Genomic DNA, 27,458 nt, shown 5'->3' on the forward strand with positions numbered 1-27,458 from the left:
ACTGTGTATATGCACATCAGCCTTGAAGCAACGACACAAAGCCTAACAAAATGAAATAACCTAGAGGTGGGGAGGGGGGCAAAACGACTGCACGCACCTCCTGCACACTGAGATGGGTTTCCGAGGACTGCAGCCACTTGATGCGCCAACAGGATGCATCTGGGGAAGTTGGATGCGTGCCACTGTGCACTAAAGCCATGCTGTTGAATGGATGCTGACTTAAAAGCATTCTAACATCTAACTAACTAACAAAATAAACAAACAAACAAACCACAACTCTTATCTTAGTAATGTTGGGATGAACATTCACTGATAGTTATGTAGACTAAAATATTTTAGTCTCATTAAACAAAAGTCTCATTCTTGCAAATGTAACATTGTCCCTTTTTTGTATCCTTCCTTTCATTTTCTTTTTTCCTATTACTACCAATTACTTTGGGTTTACTCATTTATATTTGATATTTTAATAATTTTCAGTCTTCATGTGGATCTAATAGATATTCACAAATCAAATTAGCATCAGCCGCAATTTCTATCTCGTTTGTTTAACACATTCTGCTGGACAAGATCCAAATTTCCTGCAACATGCACATCTCAGCAGTTACTGACTGAGAATTCTGCTCCTCTCCCTCTCAACCTTTCGCTGTGCTTTGTTGCCTTCTTTTAAATTGATTTATTTTGCTCAGCCTTCCAAAATATTTGTCCACATGGCATTTAGATTTGCTTAAATATTATTTGACATTTGTTATTCTCATGAAACAGTCCCTGAAGAGACAGGCAAATGTTAGCTCAATCTAGTGTTTGCTGCTTCCCACAATTTTGGACGCATTATACTGTAAGTACTTCACAACTACAAGATTGATCAGATTTCTTCCATGCCAGCTTAATATTTGTTTTGTAGGAAGGCAGACCCTTCATCTTGGTATCTGGATGAAATACAACCTGTTCCCAACTGGAGGACTCGTGTGTGTGTGTGTGTGCTTCATATTGCTGAATATGATTTGTGACCGTGGGGTTACAGTACACTTTAAGCTAGGATATTACTCTGTGACCTTGGCTAAGGTTAGATTGGTTAAGTTTACTCCTTAAGGGTGTCTACATTCTTGACTGTATATATTAGTGTGTTTGGAAATGTGCCTTCACGTATACGTACGTCCGTTCATGTACATGGGGAGTGTGTGTATTTGTGAGACTTCAGACAGGCCTCAGTTTACCATTTATCCACACCTAATTGGTGTTTGAGAAAGTGAGAGAAATGCCTGTCGTTACAATAGCCAATCGATTACTTTAATTTTCCAATTAGATGCTGATGTGTACAGGAATCTGTCAAAGAGACAGGATCTCTAGGTGAGGGCTGCGACCTTTATTGACCCTGTGTTTGAAAAATTGATTTCAGAAGTTACATTATAGGATGGCAGTCGGTTGGAGTAAAGATCAGCGCAAGTTCAGGGAGATTTATTAAACAGTTAACTATTCAGTCATTACTTTAAACATTAATCAGGGGGCTTACTAGTTTTCTGCCATGTTGGAATAAATTTTCCACTTGCTGCAGCATCTGGAGGTTGTGTGTGTGTTTGTGTGCTTTAATTATTTATTTGTAATTGTGAAATTGCTTTATCAACTGAACCTATCTTATGCATGCAGTGACTGTGCGCTTTGTGATTTTATTTTGTATAAGGTTGTTTAAACAATTTTAAGAGGATCTGATATACAGGAATACGTACACCCCCCCACCTTCCTCCCACACACACACACACACACACACACACACACACACACACACACACACACACACACACGCAGAATACCAAACATTTTCTTCAAGGAATTTATTTGCTATTCTACTGTCCATTAGAGACACATATCTGCTTTCGTAGTCTAACTATTCAGCTGGTGGTCTAACCAGCATGTACATTACAAGGGCCATGTAGCAGTAACCCAGATGGCAGGATAGGCTGATTGTGATTTATGTACCAAAAGTGAATGCATTACAGTGAGCTTCTGGAGTGAGTGCCAAATCCAGTGTGAAATTTTCACACATGTTTTTAACACAAACAGGCATAGATGCACAAAATATAAGCTTACTTACATAAAAAGCCTGATGTGTGTGCATCAAGCAATGGCTCAGTTTCTCTGTCTCTCCTTTCTTCAGTCTATGTCTTGCTTTTTATCTCACCCTTTGTCACATACACAAACATGCACGTGAACAAACACACAGCTCCCCTGAAAAATCGTTTCGATGAAGCAGTCCACCATTGTGAGACATTGATTACCGTTTACCAAGCCTGCGCATAAATGTAGTGTTAAAGGAGAGATGGCTTGGATAGATACGAGAAGAGAGGGAGGAAAATGAAAGAGTGCTGGAACTAGAAAGAGAAAAGGGGAGCAAAAGAGGCTGATAGATGGCAGTGATGTGGCACTAAAGATGATATAGACGAGCGTAAACGTGAGTTTGTTGTTTTTTCTTTTCTCTTCATGCCTGACAAAAAAAAGTACCGATTAGACCAACTAATTGATTCATACTTATGATTAGGAACCTAGTTCATAGTGAAAAAACATATACATAATCTCTGTCTCTCTCTCTATCTAATACCCTCTAATACACACAGACTCACACACAAACACACCCATATACACTATAACACACATATTCACACTCCTCACTGCTCACACCTGCTGTCTTGTTGGCGGTCAGGAACGGTCAGCCCTTAGTCACTTCATTACCCCCTCCGGGCAGGGACTGCATCAACCGTATTACTGCTTGAGCTCTGTGATGGAATCACTAGGTAGAAGGAGACAGAGAGCTTAAGGCCATGGACCGGCTCCATGGTTGATTTTCCAGCGCTGTTTGCAACTGATTTCAAGAAGAGCGTTACAGGCTATACTTTGATCCAGCAATTTTCGAATACTGTGGCTTTTACTCAGGAAACTCAGCTGCTTTTACTTGTGATGAAACAAGTCACTCATACCTTTTTATTTGGTCACTGTTGAGGCTGTTTTGCAGCAAGCTAGTCAACAATGATTCAACAGTGCAGTTTATGTTGTCATCATCATGCCTTATTTTGTGTCCTTCAAGTTAAAAGAAAAAGAATAAAATTTCTGTATAAGCTTGTTTTTGTATAACAAGTAACTCTTGTATAAGAGTTGGATGAGAAGATTGATACTGCTTCCATATCTATATACTCTAAATATAAATCTACAGTGACTGGGCCATATACTTAGCTTAGCATAGTTTGGATTAGCGTAAAGAGTGGACGCATCGGAACGCAGCAAGCCAGGATTAGCAAAAACAAAAGGGACTCAAAATCATTACTAGTTAGTAATAAGTTATGTCCCCATTTTTTAAACTGTAAACATGTGAAAATGATATGTTGTTGTGAGGCTAAAATAACTGCTTTTTCTATCAAAAAGCTAAATGCCTCATGTTTAGCTAACAGCCATAAGAATGATTTAGTATTCCAGTCTAACTCATTTGCAAATAATGTTTATTTTTCTTGCCGTGATTGTCTAATTCTAAGTTTTAATTATTATTTGATCATCTGTTTTTATTTAAACAGATGCTAATTTTGTGCTCCAAAAACAGTATAAACATGCACGTGGAAGTCATGCCCCTATTGTTACTGATAAATTCTGCTAGTTTTGCACAGTTAGACAGACCAAACATAAGCATGTAAACACAAACAAATGCCGAGCAGTTTTTATGTTCATCTGTTGTATCAGATGGATGCTTTTATTGCTTTATATTGGAAAATAAGTTAAAATGCATTGCTATAAATTTTTATAATGTTTTAACTTAAATGTTTATCTCTCTCTGTGTGTGTATCTATATCTATATCTATATAATTCTATCTATCTATGTAATTATCTATATATCTTTGTAAGTACAATAAGTAAGGGTAAAAATCACACCTGAGCAATGCATGTGACTAGTTTCTCCATACAGGGGGCATCTTAAAGCCGTCATCACCAACAAAGGTTTGTTTTCTTTGCACGTGCAGTTTGGATGGTTGGTGAGAATTCCATGTCAAGTATATTTACTTTGAAAATTGGTGACATGATGCAAGAAAAAATATATATATAAGAATTATATACAAGAATTATACAAGCAATGCTCTTCACTGATAAGTTTTGGATGAAGCAGGTTATATCCTGGACAAGTCACCAGTCTACCGCAGGGCAAGTATTCATGCTCACAGCCAATTTAGAATCACCAGTTGACCTAACAAGCTTATCTTTGAACTGTGGGACAGAGCCAGAGTACCCAGAGACAACCCACACAGGCACAGGGAGAGCATGCAAATGCCACACAGAATGGCCTTGGCTGGCTGGCAAGTTTGAGCTCGGTGATAGTACAAACCACTGCATCATTGTGCCAACAAGTACAAGAAATACAACACTCACAATACTGTAATCCCAAAATTTACTTAAAAAAGAGAGAGCAGTAAGAAGAGGAGCAAATGGATACCAACAATATTCAGTATCTGATAAAATTGATATAGGTAAAGTCTAAAAACATTTGGAAATACAAATGCAATTTTCATAGATAACCTTTTTCTTTATGTTTTTTACTATTGGTACTATTGCTACTACTACTACTAGTGGTGGAAGAATACGGTAGATTATGTTATATATGTTTGGAGTTTTGTAAAATTTGCTTTTTGTGTGCTTCAGAAAAAAACAGCTTCTATGCACTACTGCTGGCAAATGGGCAGATTCTTATATAGCGCTTCTCTGTTGTAATTGAGCACTCAATACAACATGCCTCATTCATACAAGCACCTTTTTATCTAAAATTCGTTCCAATGGACAAATCAGAGAGCAATTTGAAGTTCAGCATCTTGCCTAAGGATATTTTGGCACGCAGACTGGAACAGACAGGGATTGAACCACCAACTTTCCAGTTAACAAATGACTTGCTCTATCGTCTGAGCTACAGTCACCCCTTTTGAAAATATCCATAGTGATAGGTTACGCTCAATGCAATAATGTGCATATTGCACTTGACACACAGTACACTTGTGATAGTTGAAGAAACGTTTCACACAGTCAGTTCTTCCACTGTGCTTTTGTTTGTTCCTCTGTTTTTTCTACCTAAATGTGTATGATTTCCTAGAGCCAGGATTTCATCTCTGGTGATTGGATCCAGACTTACTCAATCTGTGTTCATAGCTGGTCTGCCTGGCCTGTGTTTGTGCCTCTTGCACTGGAGTAGGAAGAACAACTGCTTTGTAAACAGGCAGTTCTTCACCTGGATGTCACGGTTCACAGAGACTCTTCCTCTGAGTCTGGCATAACCCCATTGGCAGAGCTTACAGTGGTGTATTTCTGAATCAGTGTCGACTTTGGAAGGATGAAGGCTGCCAAGGTAGGGAAAGTCATCCGCATTTTGTGGCTGAAATGCTTGATATCTTTCGAGATACATAACTTCAGTGAATCACATGCAAACATCCACACGCGAGCGCGCACATATATAAGGGTATTTTTTTCATATGTTAGAGATTAAAATGAACAAAGGATTAGAGGTGATGCGAAGAGGAGCAAGTTATTATCATATTGGTTTGTTTGCTCTTCTCATAACCCAGTGTGAGAAGAGCACTGGGGTCATTTTAATAAGCAAACAGTATTCTCTCAATCATAGCTTATTTTATGCTCTGTTCAGCATGTAAAACTAATGCCAGTAAACACAAATTTGATTCCGTTTAACAGGGAAATCTGTGCTTTTTTGTGTACTTTTTGTCCGTAGTTCCAATTATCTACTCTCAGTATAAAGTGACATTTTTTGAGGACTGTAGATGCTCATTGATTAGTGTCCCTGAAATTAGATCTATGATAAGCTGTCACTTTTAAAGGCTTACAGATTGAGTCGAGTACAGCCATTAACAGGAAGGACCTCTTACTTACATGACTTCCAAAATAGACCATGTAATGCATCATTATTAAGATACACATACGATAATTGGTCGACTTGGCTGAATAAGTTAAAAGCAGAACAATTTTTAGAAACTAAAGTGGCAAAGATGTGTATCAGTTTGTTCCCCTTTGTGACTAGGAATCAGTTTATTAATGTTATGTTATGACTAATAGCCAGAATTCAGTGTTTCTTTGTGTGAATGTTTGAATGACTCTTATTCAGTCATTAGCTTGCTGCCTGGGAACAAGAAGGAGTTTTATCCATTTGCTACTTTTACCTGTCATAGTTCAAATGTATGGATGTTAGTTTAATATGAGACTACAGATTGTCCCTAGATGTGATTGTGAGTACAAATGAGTGTGTGTCCATGTCAGTTCATTTGTGAACTGGCAGCCTGTCAAGGGTATTTTCCTGCCTTCTGTGCTGTCTATGCTGGGACAGACTCCAGCACCTTCTGACCCTGAGTAGGAATAAGCGGATAAGACAATGGATGAATGAGCAAACATCAATGCTGAATTTGTATATTTGTCGAAATTACCCTCCAAAGCTTTTCATTTACTGTCTGGTAATGCAGCCTAGCAACAGACAGTTGGCTTCAGTGAGTGGCTAATACAGGCTTTGGGTAGTTCTCTTTGTCTTTGCCTTTCTCACACTCTTACTTTGTTCTCATTCTCATTTCTTTCTGGCAGGACTGCAAACTTGTGACTGATGAATGGTCCTGGCACACTGTTGTTTGTTATCACATAGAGCTAAATGCACAACCCTAATATTTTCGTTTCTTTGTTTTTATAAATGTAATTATTTATCCCGGTAAACTTTCATCCATCCATCCATTCGCTTCCGCTTATCCTTTTCAGGGTCGCGGGGGGCGCTGGAGCCTATCCCAGCTGTCATAGGGCGAGAGGCAGGGTACACCCTGGACAGGTCGCCAGTCTGTCGCAGGGCCAACACACAGGGACAGACAACCATTCGCACTCACATTCATTCGAACATTCACACCTAGTGACAATTTGGATTATCCAATTAACTTATCCCCACAAGCTGCATGTCTTTGGACGGTGGGAGGAAGCCGGAGTACCCGGAGGGAACCCACGCAAACACGGGGAGAACATGCAAACTCCACACAGAAAGACCCCGGCCTGATGGTGGAATTGAACTCAGGACCTTCTTGCTGTGCGGCAACAGTGCTAACCACCGTGCTGCCGGTAAACTTTCAATTGAGATTAAAAAAAAAAATCTTTTTTCAAGTGTGACCTGGCAGCAGAGATGCAACTTTTGTTGCATCATTTTTTTAAACAGGTCTAAAGATTAGTTGGTGAACTCCTTGGCAATCTCCAGTTGGAAAAAAATGTTTTTTGGAGGTTGCTAGCTGTCACTAAGTGAAGTCACAACGTGTGTGCTGCACCAAATCCCGCTTGGTTTGCACGGACAAGGCTGACTTGTCTGCAAACGCTCCCTAACCACTGAGTTGTAGGGAAACTTGAAAAAGTGTGCTGCAAACTGAAAAAAGAGACTATTTGCATTCAAAATAAAAGTTGTCCCTTTGGGAAGACAGCACATTTCAAAAGACAAAACTTTAATTTGAAGGTGAATGGTCTCTGTCTCTGCTTTGCATTGAATTCTTCACAGTTTCATTACTACTTAGCCTGTAGTTGACAAGCTGGTGGCTTCCATGCAAACTACAAACTGGGGGAACCTGCTAGCAGCTAAAGCAATCACAAGGTTTTCATTGCAAAAGTATAACTCTTTGTGGTCCATTCCACCTAGTGACAGTCATACCTCTCATAAATATTTGCCAACTGGTTGGGGATGCACTTTTGTTTCAGGTTGTTACCAGGTGTTTGCTGACTGGTCTCTACTCCTGTGTGACTGGGATTTCAGCAAATGATTTCACAGCAACCTCCAGAAACCAATAACAACCAGTTGGGGAATACTCATTTTTCCCCAGCGACCAGTGATTGCCAAATGGCGCTATCCGGTCTTCCTTACTAATTGACATAGTGGAAAACATATAGTAATAATAAATGTATATGCAAAACATCACAATCATAGTATGGGAGAAAATCCAATATTAATAACTGGAAATATGATAGAGCAGTTAAGTTCCGTGGTAATTTCATTTTAAAGATTTTTTTTATCATGAAAACTGAAAGTGACACAGTTTTGGGTGCTTGGACAAAGAAGATATGTCTAAACAAATAATCCTACTACATAATAAATAGTTCTATCAGATTAGTGATGATTATTTTATTTCTTTTCATTTATTCTTTGTTTAGCAATTTAATAAAGCCCAAATATGCAATAATAATGAAAATAATAGTAATGTGTATGGAAACAACTAGTGTTTTTAATATTTCTGGATTTATGTATCTAGGCTCCATTGTCATATAGGTATTTGTCACATGAAAGACCAAACAAAACTACAGAATCTCTATAAGCTTTGCAAACAGGGAAAGAGACAGAATGTGAAAAAAAATCCATGAATTCACATGGTAGGATTTGTAAAGAATTTATTCATAAATTAGGGTGGAAAATAAGTATTTGGTCACCTCAAACAAGGAAAATCTCTGGCTCTCACAGACCTGTAACGTCCTCTGTAAGAAGCTTTTCTGTCCCCCACTCGTTACCTGTATGAATGGCACCTGTTTGAACTCATCATCTGTATAAAAGACACCTGTCCACAGCCTCAAACAGTCAGACTCCAAACTCCGCCATGGCCAAGACCAAAGAGCTTTCGAAGGACACCAGGAAAAGTATTGTAGACCTGCACCAGACTGGGAAGAGTGAATCTACAATAGGCAAGCAGCTTGGTGTGAAAAAATCAACTGTGGGAGCAATCATCGGAAATTGGAAGACATACAAGACCACTGATAATCTCCCTCGATCTGGGGCTCCACGCAAGATCTCATCCCGTGGGGTCAAAATGATCATGAGAACGGTGAGCAAAGATCCCAGAACCACACGGGGGGACCTGGTGAATGACCTGCAGAGAGCTGGGACCAAAGTAACAAAGGTCACCATCAGTAACACACTACAACGGCAGGGAATCAAATCCCGCAGTGCCAGACGTGTTCCGCTGCTGAAGCCAGTGCATGTCCAGGCCCGTCTGAAGTTTGCCAGAGAGCACATGGATGATACAGCAGAGGATTGGGAGAATGTCATGTGGTCAGATGAAACCAAAGTAGAACTTTTTGGTATAAACTCAACTCGTCGTGTTTGGAGGAAGAAGAATACTGAGTTGCATCCCAAGAACACCATACCTGCTGTGAAGCATGGGGGTGGAAACATCATGCTATGGGGCTGTTTTTCTGCCAATGGGACAGGACGACTGATCCGTGTTAAGGACAGAATGAATGGGGCCATGTATCATGAGATTTTGAGCCAAAACCTCCTTCCATCAGTGAGAACTTTGAAGATGAAACAAGGCTGGGTCTTCCAACATGACAATGATCCAAAACACACCGCCCGGGCAACAAAGGACAATGGCGTGTCCAGCGGGGTGGCCTGGGGGGGCACAGGCCACCCCCCCAACCAGACTGGCCACCCCAGGTGCCACCCCAAAGGTAAAACAATAAAATTCAATCAAATATCAAATGTACGATTATGTTTTCACGGTGAAGCTCAGATATCCGAGTGTAAGTGAATGCAGCATCGGCTTCTGCGCTATGCGCATCACGTTAGCAAAGGTAGGAGAGCCAAGCACGAAGGACAACACTGCAGGAAACAATTTTTCGGTGAAAGAAAATGAGGACAGAATAAATGTCCCGGTAAGTAATATTAAGTTTGTTGAGTTTAGTAAACTTCGGTGAAATTAGAATACCAAGGAAAAAAATAACACTTAAAGAATTTTTGCAACCATCGAATATTTCAGACAGTATGCTACTGAGGGCAGCTAACATAAGAGTTATGAGTTATAAGATGCAGGTCGATGTGTAAAAATAACTCAGTGGTTTGGTGGTGGCTATGGCGGGGCTTCCACAGAGGCCAGCAGGTGGATGAGGGAAGGGGAGGCAGGAGGAGAGACCCGAGGCGGCCACCAGTCCGAGTGTCAGGTGAACTGAACTTCAGGTAAGAAGTTATGACCTGCAGTCTATCTGGGTCAGATATAAACCAAGTTTAGGTGGAGTTTATTTTCGTTGTGCTGACTTTTTACAGTCAGTTACAATACCTCATACTGCGTGAGCTAGCATGACGAGTTTATACAGCTGTTCGGTTGCTATGATGTTACTGATAGTGAACTTTATTTTATTCATAAGGTTAGTTAGGTTAGTTAGTAGAGTTGCCAACAGCTCCTTAAAAAATGGAATGGTCCCTCATTCATAGAAAATATTACGCGTTTGGTATTGAGCTGAGAAGAGACGCAGTTTGTCCCGGACTTCAGCTAGGATGGAAAAAGACACAAAACTGGAGTTATTCTGTGTCTTTATGCTGCACAGCTGCCTCTTCTCCTCTCATTCTCTCTCCTCTCTCTCCTGTTGCTACTTCAATCATGAAACTGATCAATGATCAGCTGATCGTCTCTCTTGTTTGTTTATCACCCACTTTGAGCCAGAAAGAGGAAACCAGCAGATGTCGCGCTAAACAGCAGCAGCACGTTTAAGCTTGATCAGCTGTTGTTAGAATTTATTTAGTTAGAATGTTTGCTGGAGCCACAGCTGTAAAGCTGCTGGTCATGATGTCGGTTTGGATATGTGGTGAGAGGGAAACATGAAGATGAAACCAGGAGATGTCCTTACTGAATCATCAGAGCTGAACAGGTGATGGAGAAACAGGTTTACCTTTTAGGTGACATGAATGAGTTGAAGTTATGAACTGTTTCTGAGAGATAAATAACACCAGGATCCTTTTTTTATGTAGCTGACAGCTGGTAACTGTGCAGGGGCGGGTCTAGCAAAGTGTTGCCAGGGGGCCAGGTAGGGCATTAACAGGGAGAGGAGGGCATAAAGAAATACTTTTCTTTTTTATTCTCATTTAAAATATCTAGCTTTTATTAAATAATTATCTGAATCTTGCGAAGAAAGTTTTTATCTGACGTAAAATGTATAGAAATCATACATATACCAAAAAGACTGTACATCACTGTCACAACAGCATTTGTTTTCATTCAAAGGCTTTATGGCTTTAATACCTGGTGGGCCAATCTGTAGTGAAAATGCCCAATTTTTTGTCCCAGTCCAGCCCTGCAGGTTAATACTGGCAGTGTCACCATGCCAGCTGACTGCATTTCATCATCAGCCAGTGTTGTTCTCAATATTACCAAAGTAAGGCAGCATATAAAGTATTTACTTGCTTTCAGGTTTTATTCAAATGTTAGTCTTTTCAGTTGTTTCTCCACTTTTTTCCTGTTTCAAAATCAAACACCAGTTTGTGAGAAGATTATCTTCTTCTTTTTTTTTTTAACAGGCATTGGTTTTGCATTGGAATTGGCTAATTTGCCAATTGTATGTTAAAAATGTTCGTATTTTAATATTCAAAAATGTTTTTGCCCAAAACATATGTGCACTACATGTCAGTAAAAATACTATGCAAATATTGATGTCCTTGAATGCTGAATAAACACTGACTGATTGTATCTCTTGTACTTAATCAACACAGTATCTAAACACTTTGCACCGTAGTGGTTAAAATCTCATTCTAATAAGGTTACGGTTATTAGGTTTACAGGGTTATTGAATTATGGTTAACGGTTGGTAGAATTGTTTTTAACATTATCTGCCAATTACATCTGCCACCCTTCTCCAAATCTGTGCCCCTACCTGGCCCCCCCAACAAAAATTTTCTAGACACGCCACTGACAAAGGAGTGGCTCCGTAAGAAGCATTTGAAAGTCCTGGAGTGGCCTAGCCAGTCTCCAGACCTCAACCCCATAGAAAATCTGTGGCGGGAGTTGAAAGTCCGTGTTGCTCGGCGACAGCCCCAAAACATCACTGCTCTCGAGAAGATCTGCATGGAGGAATGGGCCAAAATACCAGCTACTGTGTGGAAACCTGGTAAAGACCTACAGTAAACGTTTGACCTCTGTTATTGCCAACAAAGGTTATGTTACAAAGTATTGAGTTGTATTTTTGTTATTGACCAAATACTTATTTTCCACCCTGATTTACGAATGAATTCTTTACAAATCCTACCATGTGGATTCACACTTAAACCCCCGCGGAGCCATCATTTTGCGTTTCTACCTTTAAAAGCCGGAGAGCAGTCAAATGCTGGAAGTGGAAGCTAAATTGGCTAGTCATTCATATGTATATTAGGTTGTTACCTAGGAATTCTGGAGGGAGGGGAGTGGGGGAAATAAATCTCCAAAAGTCACCAACTTGGAGTGTTTCAGTTTGCCATCTTAGGGAGAAATCAACACACATGGGTGTATGTCCTTTGTTGCTGAGATTTATTGATAAAAACAGTACAAAAAACCAACCATTTGTACACATATTTACAAATAATAATAAAAAGCGAGTGAGTACATTACAACATTTTCAGCAATCACTCACAATCCTGGCACTGCCATGGTATCTGTAGTCTGCATTTACCACATGTGTATCTGTAGCAGTGAACACATCGCACAGTGGCCTGATTTTTCTTGCATCATGTGGAGGTCCATGAACCAATGAACATGCTCCGTTTGCTGTGCATGTTGAATAGTCCATTCTTGAATGCTATGAAGCATGTCAAGAGTGATGAAACACAGGAAGCTCTGAAGGCGACTCGAGATACTTCTCCTGGCCTTAGCCGTTGGCTCTCCATCTGCAGCGTACGCTTCTATTGGGGTGAAAGGGAGACAGATCCCCACATGTTCTTCACGCCACACTGTGCCATCTTTCGCTGTCTCAGTCCCCAAACAAGCTCTCTTTTTCGACTCTTGATCACTCTTGACATGCTTCATAGCATTCAAGAATGGACTATTCAACATGCACAGCAAACGGAGCATGTTCATGGACCTCCACATGATGCAAGAAAAATCATGCCACTGTGCGATGTGTTCACTGCTACAGATACACATGTGGTAAATGCAGACTACAGATACCATGGCAGTGCCAGGATTGTGAGTGATTGCTGAAAATGTTGTAATGTACTCACTCGCTTTTTATTATTATTTATTTTATTATTTTATTATTATTTGTAAATATGTGTACAAATGGTTGGTTTTTTTGTACTGTTTTCATCAATAAATCTCAGCAACAAAGGACCTACACCCATGTGTGTTGATTTCTCCCTAAGATGGCAAACTGAAACACTCCAAGTTGGTGACTTTTGGAGATTTATTTCCCCCACTCCCCTCCCTCCAGAATTCCTAGGTAACAACCTAATATACATATGAATGACTAGCCAATTTAGCTTCCACTTCCAGCATTTGACTGCTCTCCGGCTTTTAAAGGTAGAACGGTAGAAGCCTGGAAATCCAAGTGTTCATGGATTTTTTTTTCACATTCTGTCTCTCACAGTTGAAGTGTACCTCTGGTGCAAATTACTGACCTCTGTCATCATTTTAGGTGGGGGAACTTGCACAATCGGTGGCTGACTAAATATTTTTTTGCCCCACTGTATGTACAGTGTATCTTTATGTCTGTCTCCACATTGGGTGAGTGTTGAGTAATTGCATATGAGAGCATGAGGGTGGGAATGGATGTCTTTGTCTATATGTCAGATCGGGTATCAGACGCCACCTCTCTAGGGACATCTCAGGCCCTCCAAGGTATGGAGGCCTATCTCCCCCCACCACTTCCCCTGCCAGTGGCAGACGCCCTCAGACATCGGTGCATTGGTGGTTCTTTGTGTCGTCCAGGTACACACCAGCTCACTCCTTGGTGGCTGCTTGTCGGGGCCTGGAGCCTGGGGCTCGCTCGGGCCACTTTGGGGGTGGGGTACCCTTGGCCTCTCGGCCTGGGGCTCGGTCACTCTGGCACAGTTGGCTGCCGGCGGAGCTCGCGGGCACGTCACTGCAACCCCCCTGGCTTCTGCTCCGCGGCTGCTGAGTGACCCCTCATCTGGGACTCTCCTCAGCTCTTTCTGGGATAGTGGTGCGGCTGCCCCTCTGTTGGTCTTCCTTGGTCTCTTGTGTTCTGGGGGCCTCTGGATGTCTGGAGTTTTGATCTCCTCCATACCTCCTTCATGCCCTGGAGGACGGGGCTGTGGCTCCCCACACCCTCTAGCAGATCATTACATGAAGGAACCTTTTAAAAAAAGCGCGTTCATGCTCACAGGTGTACACACGGGTGCTCACACACACAAACTACACCCTTTTTGGCTCCTACCTCAAAGCACACTGTGTGCTGTCGATCTTACGTGCTGCACAATAATGTTTAGCATTTACTGTGATATTCCCATAGATCCTCGTGATGTTGTTTATTATGTTGCTCTTTTTTTTTCTTCTGCTTGTTTTCTCTTTTTTCTTTCTCAACAGGTGATTCAGGTGATTGATATATGTATTTTTTGTCTGCTTATTTTGTTTGTTTTTTGTTTTTTGCCCTTTATCCCCATCCCTCTTCCCCGCTGTTTTTCTTTCCCTCTTTCTTTCTTGCCTTTCTTTTCCCCAGTCAAGTCTGTCCCGTATTTAGCAAGTGAAAATAAAATAAACAATAAAAGGTGAATCAAATAGACCAATACGGCAAGGCTGGGATGGTCCATTTGGTAAAGTAAATCCGTTGGGCATCTTTCTTCGCCTTTAGACAATAATTCTGATGGCAAAAGAACCAAACGGCAAAAAAAAAAAAAAAAAGGAATTCATCAATTGAGCTGTCTGTGCTGGACAGCAAAGCCTTCAGCTCAACATGCCAGACAAATAGCTAATAGTGCCTGAGTTTAACTCATTCTTTCCTTTCAATAGGAAAGGCATAATCCCTGCAGCACCTTGTAATGTAACAAAATTTAATAATAACCCAGAAATATGTAACCAAGTGGGTATAAGAAAGCAGCATTGTTAGGAAGTCATGAAACGTTGACAAAATTCTCAAGGCTCCCTTGCAACTGGACAAAAAGAAACGAAATATGAATAAAATTTCACTTATTCAGTAGTTTTATGTGCTCCAATTCTCTTCTGTGAAATCTACATTGATGTTAGAAAAGTAAAGTAAAACACTATTAGACTGAAATGTTAACAAACTCCTGTTAAATGTTCTGTTCAGGTAACTGAAGATTAGATATATGGAAAAGTCTCAGTTTGGACTTCCTTGTTTAAGACCAATAAGGTGAAATGCTCACTTCATATATTTAGAAATTCCGCCCACAACATCACACAAAACATTTCTCTTCTTGTTCCATATTTGTCTGTCTCTATTTTTTGTCTAGTATAATGCATGCATATTATCATGAATACTTGTACACTATTACTCAGTCTTATCACTGGCATGTTTCATAATTCTTTTGAGGTTCTTTTCCAACTGTTTACACTCTACTAGAATTTTTAATTAAAATGATTTCTGCAGTTATGACATGAGTGTTACAAGAATTTGAGTGTGTCAACCTGCCTAGTTTTTAATGTGGAGAATTGAGATATTAAGAAACCTATGTGTGCATATGTGAGTACATGCTCCACTGTCTTCTCACAGTTCAAAGATATCCAGGTAAAGGCATCTGTTAATTTTCTTTATCCATAAATGTTCTTCATCTTCTAACCTGAGGTTTCTCGGGAATGCTCCAAGACCATAAATCTAGAAAGGCAAAGCCTCCTTAGAAAAAACATGGATGGATGGATGGAAAATATTGCTGTTTCTTTCTCTTAGTCCTTTTTATCTCTTGCAACAACCTGCAACATTTTCAAGATCCTCACCTCTGCAATGCCCAGACTATCATTTGTCTGCTTAATGAACACTGAGGTGCCATGTTGAGTCATAGTGATGACATATTAGGGTTTTGTCCAATTTAAGGCCTAGTGCAAGAACGTGGTCCATATTTTTATCTTCATTTTAACCGTAGCAGGATTTCCAGTTCTTTTCAGCTTAGACACCTCAAAATGACATAACAGGTAACTGCATTTGATGTAAAACATAATTAACCTATTCACGAAGTAATTCCTAAATCAAATTTCAATACCATCATTATGAAATTGTTAAGCCTAAATATAACTCTCTTTAGTTTCTTAGTTAACCCATTTGCTGCAATTAGAAATTGGTGCCCAGTAATATTTATGACAGAACATGAAGTGTATTTATTTTACTTCTGTCATAAATATAAAAATATTATCTGCTTTTAAAAAAAAGCACTTTATGTTAAGATTTTTAAAGACTTTTTCAAAAGCTAATTTTTTTAAATGGAAATCTTATTTGAATTGAAACAAAAAAATATTTTAATAGTATTTTTTTAGTAGAGTACTCTCTTGTTAATTGGATGATTCATAATAAACATTGAAACACTATAGATAGAAACACTATAGATAGATAGATAGAAAGAAAAGGGATTCATAAGAAATCTTTAAACAATATATTTTCATAATTATTATTAAAATGATCATTTTCATAACTGTATGTGACAATATTCATGCAAAGTTTGAATCAGATTGGCCTACCAAATAAGGACATATATACAGACATATATAAATATATGTAAATCAAATTTTCAAATTCAAATTCAAATTCAAATTTTATTTGTCACACACACACAACCATACACAGTATGACATGGGGGTGAAATGCTTGTAGCTGTACAATGCCCGACCATTAAATGACAGAAGAAAAGTTTTACAATATTTACAATTTACTACAAAAATTTACAAATTAACTTAGGAATTTACAGTAAAGAATGTGCAAATAGCAGAAGAGATTATAAAGATAAGGATTATAAATTATAGGAATTATAGGATTATAGGAAATGTGTGGTGGTGCGTGTGGTGACGTGTGTGAGAGTCCAGTCTTATAGTGACGTGTTTGGGAGAGTCCAGTCCTACACCTGGTTCAGGGCCCGAATAGCCTGGGGGAAGAAGCTCCTCCTCATTCTCTCTGTTTTGGCCTTAAGGGAGCGGAAGCGCTTCCCAGACCTCAACAGTGAGAAGAGTCCATTGTTGGGATGGGAGAGGTCCATCATAATCTTCCTAGCTTTGGACTTGCACCGCTTGGTGTAGATGGACAGCAGGTCAGGGAGCTCTGATTGAATGATGCGTTCTGCCGAGCGCACCACCCTTTGCAGATCTCGTCTGTCCTGCTTGGTGCTGTTCCCAAACCAGGTGCAGATGTTTGACGTCAGGACGCTCTCGATGGTGCAGGAGTAGAAGTTCTTGAGCACCTTCAGTGGCAGATGGAAGTCTCTAAGTCTTCTGAGGAAGAAGAGACGCTGACGGGCTTTCTTAACCAGGGTGTTGATGTGACAGGACCATGACAGGTCCTGAGTGATGTGGACACCCAGGTATCGGAAACTGTCCACTCTCTCCACTGGCATGCCACTGATGATGAGGGGTTTGTAATTCCTCGCCTGCTTTGTAGTGAAGTCCACGATCAGCTCCTTAGTCTTGCTGATGTTTAGGAGGAGGTTATTCTCCTGGCACCAGGTCTCCAGGTTCTTAATCTCCTCCAGGTAGGCCGTCTCGATGTTGTCGGAGATCAGGCCCACAACAGCAGTGTCGTCAGCAAACTTGACAATGGAGGTGGTGTCGGATGTGGCTACACAGTCATAAGTGTACAGTGAGTACAGCAGGGGGCTTAAAACACAGCCCTGAGGCACTCCAGTGCTGAGTGAGATGGAGGGGGAGACTTGTTTTCCTACCCTCACTGATTGGGGTCTGTCTGTGAGGAAGTTGAGGATCCACTGACACAGTGATGAGCTGAGTCCTAGATCCGTCAACTTGGTGAAAAGCTTAGAGGGAATTATTGTGTTGAATGCTGAACTGTAGTCCACGAACAGCATCCTAACATAATTCCCTCTGCCAGTGTCCAGGTGACTCAGGGATGTGTGGAGCAGGTGAGATATGGCATCGTCTGTGGAACGATTAGTCCGGTAAGCAAACTGAAGTGAGTCGATGGTGGGAGGAAGTGAAGAAGTGATGTGCAATGCTGCAATCATCATAGTAAAGATGATATTACTCCGTTCTTTAAGCCTCACACATGTTGCATGCCAAATACTGGTTATTGGTGTGCAACTCGGAATCTTAAGAGAGAATTTGTATTATTTATTAAATTAGAAACCATTTTTTTGCGTTTTCTTTATATGTAAAATCCTTTGAATGTTTTACCTACTTTACCAGTAAGTAAGAAGTAAATATTTGAGATAAAATTTAAGATGGAAAAAATGAAAACACCCCTGAATAATGCTTTTTTTTTGGTCTGGCCTTGTGTGGTTCTCACTATATCTTTGATCTCACCATTAATGGTGGCTTTGAGACTTTGAGACAAAAGAAAGTAAAAATATACAAGTTCAATTAAGGACAGTTTAAAGGCACAAGACACATTTGAAAATACTGTATTCTTGACTGAAAAATAAATGAGGAGTGATAGGGTAGCATTGATGTCTATGTCAGTGTCAAGTTCATAGTCAAATAAACTGTATGCATAAATATATCAGTTCTCCCATTATTATAAGGTATAAAAAATTTGAAATGAAGACAACAAACAGACAATAAATGGATCATAAATGATGTATACAGCTTGACAGATCTGCAAACGTACAAAATACATTAAATCTCTCACAACCCAGACAGAAAAGTTAGTAAGGCTACAAAGCAGATATGCCAGCACGGTTTGGAAAGTTCTCCCTCCAGTGAGCTTCGGCTCCTTTTGCACCAAAGTGTTGACTAGCCTCTAAAACATGGATAAGTTGAGCTTTTAGATGAGGATTCATGGCAATGCGATTTGAAATGGTATTAAACAGCAATCATGTCATTTTGAGCAGAGATGTACTCCTTTAGCGGAACAACACAGTTTCAGTAGTCTTCAGTAGTCTATATACAGTAAATATTACTTTAGCTATATTTACATAAGGTGATTTAAAACATGACTTATCTACAAACCTCTGGTGTTAATATATATAAAGAGGTTATGCTATGGTGGTGGATATGCTGGATGGTGGGTGGCTAGAAATTTAAGAAGTGAGTGACACAATCTTATCACAGTAGTGCCTGCAACTACAGCTTTTAAATCTTTATTACACAACAGCAGTGCAGTCTGTTAATATGTGCACAGCATGCATTTGTACTGCGAGTGCAAACTCAAATAAAAGTTTGCACAGAAATATTGGAATATTATGATTATCTATGAATGCACAGCTGCATATACCTCTGAGAGCACTGTTTGACTGTACTTGCCTAATTCACTGAATATCGTCAAGAAATAATAGGCTTCAGTGGGTTATATGGTGTGATTTAATGTTTGGTTGATTTTATATTTACACAGTGTTTAATTTACTATACTTACATTATCTGTCTTGGAGAATTTAAGATATGAATATGTCACATCTGCTTCTAATGGTGCACATCTGCATGCCTGCATATCAGGGGCCATGCTGGGATTTATACTGATAATACATATCTCTGCAAGATTAAACTACTGTATGAGCATGTGGCTGCGTATTGTGTATGTATGCGTACACACTAGAGTTACTACAATTCTGGGCCTGTGTCGTCTCCTTTTTGTTTCTGCAGTATAATGGGCTTTGAAAGATAATACCCAAGAGACATAACAATACTTCTGAGCTAGAGGATTGTGAAGCCGTCCCAGTTCGCAGGATGGCTTTGGCTCAAAGCTAAGCTATGATTGGGAAACCAGGGAAACCTGGATTTTCTGGCAAATCATATTAATCGCCACCATGGTCCTTTTTACTTCATGATCTCCTCTCTCTTCAATCACTTTGTCCAGTTTCTAAGCTACTTTCTTTGTTCCGTCTAATTTATTGCAACAGTTCGAATGTAAAAATAGGCTCATCCTCTACAATATTTCTCTTTTGTTTCAACAGAAATCGCTGGCCTTGGCAGATTCAGTTGTGTAGTGGCGGTAACCAGTAACACAACAAGAGTTCTGACAACGTAAACATAATTACAGAATTCCAGCAAGGTTAACAAAAGCATCTCATTTCAGTGACATGTATTTCAACCTTCAAAGATCTTTTTACAAACAAAAAAAAAACATCTAACCTCTAAACATCAAATTTTATGTTGCTATAATTTTACTTAAGTAATAAAATGGTAAATAAAAGTAACAAAATACCATTTGAATAAATGAAAAAAAGAGCTGAAAAATAGCTCAGATATTGTTTATTTCTCTTATGAGACATCACAACGTCTGAACAGGTGTGTTACTAAAAACTGGGGCCCAACGATTGAAGTTTTGGAAAATGTTAAACATCTAACATTTAGTGTTTGAACTGTTCAAGAATATTTTAAAATTTATGTAAATGTATTTATTCAAGTATTTATGCTTGGCATACACTGAATGTATACCAATCAATTAAATTTTATTTGACCAGATTCCATTATATTTAACAGCTTTACATTCAATTATTTAAAAAATTACATGGAAAATTTACATGTGATCAAATTAATTGCTCAGCATTTTGGGACTAAATATTTTTTTTTATGAAAAGCATATTCTGCAGAAGACAGAGCTTTGGTGGCTAGGGCTCCTTAGACCATCGGGCATATCACCTGTTGAAGGCTTTGAGGCTGAAGTGGAGTTATATTCCCTCAATGTGTGCATGGTTTTTACGCTCTTCTTTTCATGAGGCCAAAGCTCCTTTCCTTCTCCGGTGCACTGTCAAAGGATATACAAAAAGCCCCCATGTGGTCTTCGGAATAGGAATCAGAATCGTGTTTATTGGCAGGTTTGTACAGAGGAATTTGTCTTGGTGTCATGGTATGCATGGAGAAGACAGTGTTAAAAATGGCTAACTAGAAAGTTAACAACCAATTACATGATGGCACACTCCACAGCTGTAATAATATATACCATGTGAATTCATGGATTTTTTTTTCACATTCTGTCTCTCACAGTTGAAGTGTACCTCTGGTGCAAATTACTGACCTCTGTCATCATTTTAAGTGGGGGAACTTGCACAATCGGTGGCTGACTAAATACTTTTTTGCCCCACTGTAAATGAATAAACCTTTACATGTTCATCTGTAGATAATTCTTTGCCCTGTTCTTTTTCTCAATTTAAATGCTCCGTTAGACAACGTTGAAAGAAAACAAAACATTTACTCTCATTTCATTGTGATGCAGATGACTTTACCTGCCACTGATGAGTCCTCTGAATGTTTTACTCTACTTTACATGAGTATTTTTTTTTGACAATTTTTAAACAAACATCTTTACTTTCTACTCCTTAAATGATCAAAACAACTTTTGGTTTGGTTTAACGGATTTGCTGGGCGTCACTATTTCAAGTCACTGCTCAAACCGAATTGAGCCTAAACAGTAACACATGAAAGACAACCCTGTTTTTGTATTAATCACCGGGGAATGTTACATAAATAGAGATGACATGTGGCAAAGTCAAAGTAAATTTGACTTTGACTACCCGGTTAGCTTGAACTGCTTAAATCACTCTCAGTCATATGTGATCAGTTTTTCACATTGTTGCCAACTTCTGAACAAAAAAAGCTACACTTAGTAACTATTCATAGCCTAACCTTTTTTTTAAGGTTCCCCAAAAGCACTTCACTCAGAAAGGAACATCTCTGTTTCCCTCTGTACTATTCAACTAGCTGCAGCACTCAGACGATTCTGATAAATAAGAGACATTCTGTTTCTGTCTGAGTGATTATTTTACTTATAACTGAAATTGTGTATATGAATGGAGTTCATAAGAATATATGCCAGAAGAACTCACAGATGACAGATAAATGTTTTCTGTTGAATAATCACTCTTAAAGACTTAAAGCTACAGATTAAAAATGTCCAAGGCGAAGCGGTCAAAAGTCTGGCTGTACTTCACAGCAAAATATGCAAATTCAGCAGCCTGCAACAAGTGCTTTAAGCTGATACTGTGATACTGTCAAAGGAGGTAACACCTCAAATCCGATGAAACACCTGGCGACGCATAGCGTTTTTTTTAAAAGCCCAGAAATGCGCCGTATTTGATAGCTTGCTGCGAGACCTCACACCGAGCACATCTACTGCGGGTGGGTTGCCTGTTATGCAACATCCCCCAAAAACACGAAGAGGAGAGTCCTGGCCCCTAGCCCTGCCAGTGTAGCAGAAATGATGACGGATGATGATGGCAGCAGCCGTTCTTCTCTGCGTGAGTAGCTAATTTACGTTGAGTAGGCTAACCACGTTATTACATTAATGCATGTAAGGTGAACTAGCAAACATCATCATAGCTACATGCGGCTGTCCTCTTGTTTGATGGCAGATACTCCCTTCACCCTGGCTAAAAAGGCTAAAATGACCAAAGAAAAAGTGGAAAACCGTTAAACATGAGAGGTTTAGGACAAAGTTTGTGTTTTTTTCCATTGTTTAAGCACTGCTTCCAGCCAAGAGTGATACCATATATGCCCCATAGCTGCAGAAAAGGCTAACATTGTTATATTTTTACAAAAAACAGCTGAACATGAGAGGTTTTTGGACCAATTTTGTGTTCTCCATTCTTTAAGCACCGGTTTGAGCACCGTTTGAGCACCGGCACCGTTTCAAAAGTACCGATTTGGCACCGGTATCAGATAAAACCTAAACGATACCCATCCCTAGTGTTGATGTGTTCCTACTTGTTTCGTGTCTCCAAAAGTTAGCTAATTTATGGCCATGTAGACTTTGTTTTTGATGTTGTTGCTAGGATTATTATGGTTTGTAAGTTTAGTTTTCTATGTTAACTTATGTTGGTGGCTTCTTTTCAGTGCTGTGCATCGTACCAGCTTCACAATGGCATTATATGCATAACAGCAGCTTTTTATAATAGCATTTTATAATAAAATATGTTAACTATGTTATTGCTAGATTGTAAAATATAACAATATAAAACAACATAATAAAAATATAACACAACTAAAATTACCATAACAATTGTCTGACCCATGTACTGTAAATAAATAACATGAGGAATAGGGAGCCAAAAAAATCTTAATTCAGTCAGTAGCATTGTTTCACATGGGACAGGGGGGTCTGGGAGTTTCTGCTTATATTGCTGCCCCCACAACCAAGACCTGGGTAAGTGGAAGAAAATGGATGAGTGGCTAGTGGCTCCATGTTGTATTTCCTAACTCGTTTACCTTACATACAAAAGATCCCCTGTTTGATTCCTAAAGGAAATACAAGCTCAGCCTCAGAGCGTCACAAGCTGGTATATTCTCAATGCTGGTCCCAAACCTGGATAAATGGGAGGGTCACATCAAGAAGGGCATCCCATCTAAAATCTGTGCAAATCAAACATGTGGACCCATCTGTTATGATGACCCCTTGGGAAATAGCGCAGCAGCTAAAAGTACCTTTTATATTTCATGGTGCTACATGGGGAGAGAAAGAAAGAGTTTGGAGAGAGCTGACTGATTTGGAATTTTGCAACACTAGATGTATTTGTGTGTTTTTATGAGCTAAATGGTGTTGTGATCATTAGGCCTGCTGGTGACAGCAGCAGATATTGCTGCTGATGGGGGAACTGAAGCAACTGTATGTTTTACATGGTCTTGCCTCGGATATACCACAAATACTTCCATTGTATGCCTGGAAATATGAGCCTCCTGCTCAAAGTGAGCACAGATGTACCAGTGAAGTCCCCTTTCTTCACCTGCTCAAAGTATAGTCACAGGCAAAAGAAAAACAAGTACATATTGGAGACAATTACAGTGCATTCACTTTTCAACTTATTGTTTCCAAGAAATATTAAATTAAGAAATAAACCAGAAAGTTGCCCCCCTTTATGTGCTAGATAATTGTTGCAAAAAACTTTTTGTTGGATCCATAACTCCAGCTCGAAATATCATCACAGTTTACCACTGTGATGCATATGAGGCAATGAAAAGCTGATCTAAATAGTAAATAAGAATCTCTTGGTGTATTTACATTAATTATCCTTTACTGCTTTATTTGAATTCTGCAGCGTTGGTTTCCCATTATACAATAATATCAGAGAGACACAGAATTTCAAATATTTAATGAATTGTCAATGAAGAAGATTACCTAAACATTTCATTTCTCATTGCTCATTTGCTATCTGAATCACGTTTCTTTTAATCATTTATGCCATTTTTTCATTGGCAAGCAAAGGTGAAGGCTTGTCATTTATAACAAAAAAATGTGATTCAGGCACTCCTGGTAATTGCTTTGGTATGGGAGACGTTGCACTCTAGAAGACATTGAAATAGATAGCATAATTCTTTTTTGTGAAGGATGTGATGTTTATTAGAGATCTATCAAGTGAGCCAGGGTATTGCGCTGTAACTCTACAGTACCTGGGTTTATTTATTGCCCTAGCTTGATGCCTCTAGAAGACTTGTAATAGAACTGATAAACAGGACAATTATGCTTGGAACTGCTTTAGCTTGTATTGATAAGGACGTTTGCCACTAAAAAATAAATTGTGTAGCCTTCATTTCACATGACAGGTTGTAGTTCACGCTGCTCCACTTTTTAAGTGAGTGAGTTTGTTCATGGAGCCAATTAGGAAGATACAGAAAAAGTAGGGTAAGGTTTGCATTTATCCCTTCACCTTTTGTTTAAATAGTTTGCTTTTTCCTTTCTGTATCAATTTTTTAACCTTCTGTCCCATTTTTCCTTCACACTCGTATAAAGAGTTTACACCAGTTGTCCTCCAGAGATTCAGTAGCTGCATTGTTACATCACAGTTTGTCCTTAGTTTTAGTCAAGCCTTCTGTTAGTCCAAGAAGTATCATTTTTCATTCATTTCACTTCGGAAGTCAGAATTAAAAAGCCTCGTCTTCTTTTTCCCAATCAGGAACATTTGTAAATAAACAGCAAAGCCAGCAGCTGACGATTTGAATCTGTTTATAGATTTACAGAAATTTACAAGTTTATGTTCAATTTGGACACAAAGCATATTATATCTGTGAGTTGTTTATTAGGAAAACACATGAACGTGTGTTACAAATTTGTTCCTTCTTGTTTAGTGTCTCCAAAAGTACAGCTAACTCGCTGACTGATTTTTTCATATTGTGCTAGCTTTATTGTGCTTTGTAGGTGTAGTTTTACATGTTAACTGGTGTTGGTGGCTTCTTTTCAGTGTTGTGCACTGTATCAGCTTCACAATGGCAATTACAATTGGAAAATATGAACAACAAAGGAACATTGTTGTTCAGACCTGACTTCCTGCAGCTGGACTTAAAAGAGCATTTTTGTTATGCCTTTTGGTCAAAAGTCAGTAGTTAGTGCATAGTCTGATTAAGTTACATAAGCAAGGTGATAAATAAATTCAAAGTTAAGAAATATTATGTGATTCATGCTAAAAACAGTTAAAATGTGTGGGTTCGAAGTTTGCTCACAGTGAGACGTCTTAGTCGCAAGCGGCCTTGGGAATGGGAGCGAGGGAGCGCTCTGATCATTAACCTATCTTTGACGTATTTTCTCCGTAGATGCTGTGAAAAGTGCTTCGGAAGTATTAAAACAGTGAATAAGTTCATGTACACGCTAAAAGTGCCCTACACGCTTGTACCTTGGGAAACGTTCGTCTTTGTGAGTATTAATGTGTTCAGAAACAACCTTCATATGTGTTTACATGGGGTGAATTGTGATGCTAATGTAACGCACGTGTTAAGCTAGGCTAATCATTAAGTTTCTCATTAAGATGTGTGTTAGCTAGCAATTTATTTTCACTTTCTGTATTTTTCAGTTACAAATACGAAATAGCAAAGAGAAGCCTTGAGAGAGGAAAGGCTTAAAAAGATCTTCAGTAAAATCAAGAAAAGCAAGCCTTGTGTGGAGAGCTCGTCTATTTTGTTCGCTGGCTGTCTAGCTTCACATGGTCAAGTGTTGTGAGGGCAGCACAATTTTATTTAAAGTGCCCAAGCCCAAAGTACAAAAGTGAAGCAGCACTGTTTTCATTGTATTCCCCATACTCTTCCTTTGTACTAGTGTTGCATATTATTTGAGAAGCACAGTTCCAGCTAGCCTTTGCCCTCATACCTGCATCCTACATACTTATGTAGCATTATTTGTATTTGCACTTTGTGTGATGATTTCTATGTCTCTGTAACTAACTGAATGCGAATTCAGATTATTTCTGAAGGTTTCGGTGTCCAGTATGACCAATTTGTCAATCTAAAAAACTGAATAGTTACCTGTCATAGCCCTTTAAATACATTTGCCATTCCTAGAAAGCTGGAGTTAGAGTTCCTTGGGGTCGTCTTGTATTAGTAATGATGTAGACTTCAGGCATGCTCTGTGGCCTGTTTGTAAATATATTTGTCACTGTATACATGTGATGTATGATCCCTGTTGATACATTGTGCTTTTCTGTGCCTTGCATGCCCAAAAAGTTAACTGGGGCAAACAAGTCTCAAATACTGAAACAGCCTCCAACTGCTCAATGCTCACTACATCAGGTAGTTAAATTCATCACAACTGTCTGGAAATCAGATAACTATATTTCTGTTTCTTAGGTTTTGCAGCTATGGGAAAAAGGAACTTATCAGCAACAGTGTGGTAGAAAAAAACTGTCTCCTGGTTCGTTCTGGTCATGATTCAACATTTAAGAGTAGGAGGTGGCAGACAGTAAGAAAAGGAAGACTGATGGAAAAGGAGGAGTAAATGTCTCCTGGTATAGCAGGCTAGTTTAGTTGCAACAGATTTGCAGAAGATAGTTTCAAACCACTGTAATAACCCAGGCTGTTCATAATGGCATTCTTTGTGTTGATTATGAACATAATCTATATCGGAATTTAGAGTTCGCTGAAAGTACTGGTGTAAGACGTCAGTCTACTGTAAGTGGTGCATTTATTGACAGTTTGTCAGTATTCCTGGAATACATTGAGGAACTATGCAAGGCTACAACCACAGGCATCCTCATGATACATGCTATAGCACCATAAGCTACAGCGCTATTTTCATTTTATTGTAAAGTGAGAAGTAGTAACAAGACTAATGAGAGCTGCTTTACACTCAGCTGCATGCACACTAACATGCAAAACTAGCAAGTAAAGCAAGAACTATTTTAATTTCTTTTCAAATACATGTCTCATGGAAGAACTACTGTAGTTTTTACCAGGATTTCACCTCTGAGGGATGGGGAAAAGTGTATACAAGCGTGTACAAAAATACCCGAGGCATCAGTAGTGCTGTCTTTACAGCATGTGATCAGTCTTGCCTTTGTGCAGATCAAACTGCCCTTCAACATAAATCATACAACTCAAACAATCTTTTGTTCAGTAACACCACAATACTTTGTAGAATAGGATCAACAAAAGATTATGTGAACAAGCGACAGGGACTTTGGAAGCTCAACAGGGGTACTTTGAGTTGTATGACCTGGATAACACAGGAAGTCCTGGAATCATTCACACAACTGCTTTTTTCATTACTTCAATCACATCATACGAATTCTACATCAAAAAACTTAAAAACCTACTTTGGAAATTAGCACACCAACTGTTGGGTTTTCTGTTGGTTATTCTTTGAAGCCCAGTACCCAGATGTTTTCCATGAGAGAGAAAAAACACTGATACTGCCTACCCTTCCTTCAATGAAAC

At 39.2% G+C, this 27,458-nt stretch overlaps 2 protein-coding genes across 5 annotated transcripts in view; both read left to right on the forward strand.

Moving 5' to 3' along the window:
* Positions 1-27,458, forward strand: part of LOC309706849 (uncharacterized protein) — a 464,381-nt gene that overhangs the window by 60,728 nt on the left and 376,195 nt on the right. The gene's annotated exons all lie outside the window — the stretch shown is intronic.
* Positions 1-27,458, forward strand: part of cdh22 (cadherin 22) — a 193,406-nt gene that overhangs the window by 954 nt on the left and 164,994 nt on the right. The window lies entirely within an intron of this gene.

Source organism: Aulonocara stuartgranti (assembly GCF_965226115.1).
Source record: "Aulonocara stuartgranti genome assembly, chromosome: 5".
NCBI lineage: Eukaryota > Metazoa > Chordata > Actinopteri > Cichliformes > Cichlidae > Aulonocara > Aulonocara stuartgranti.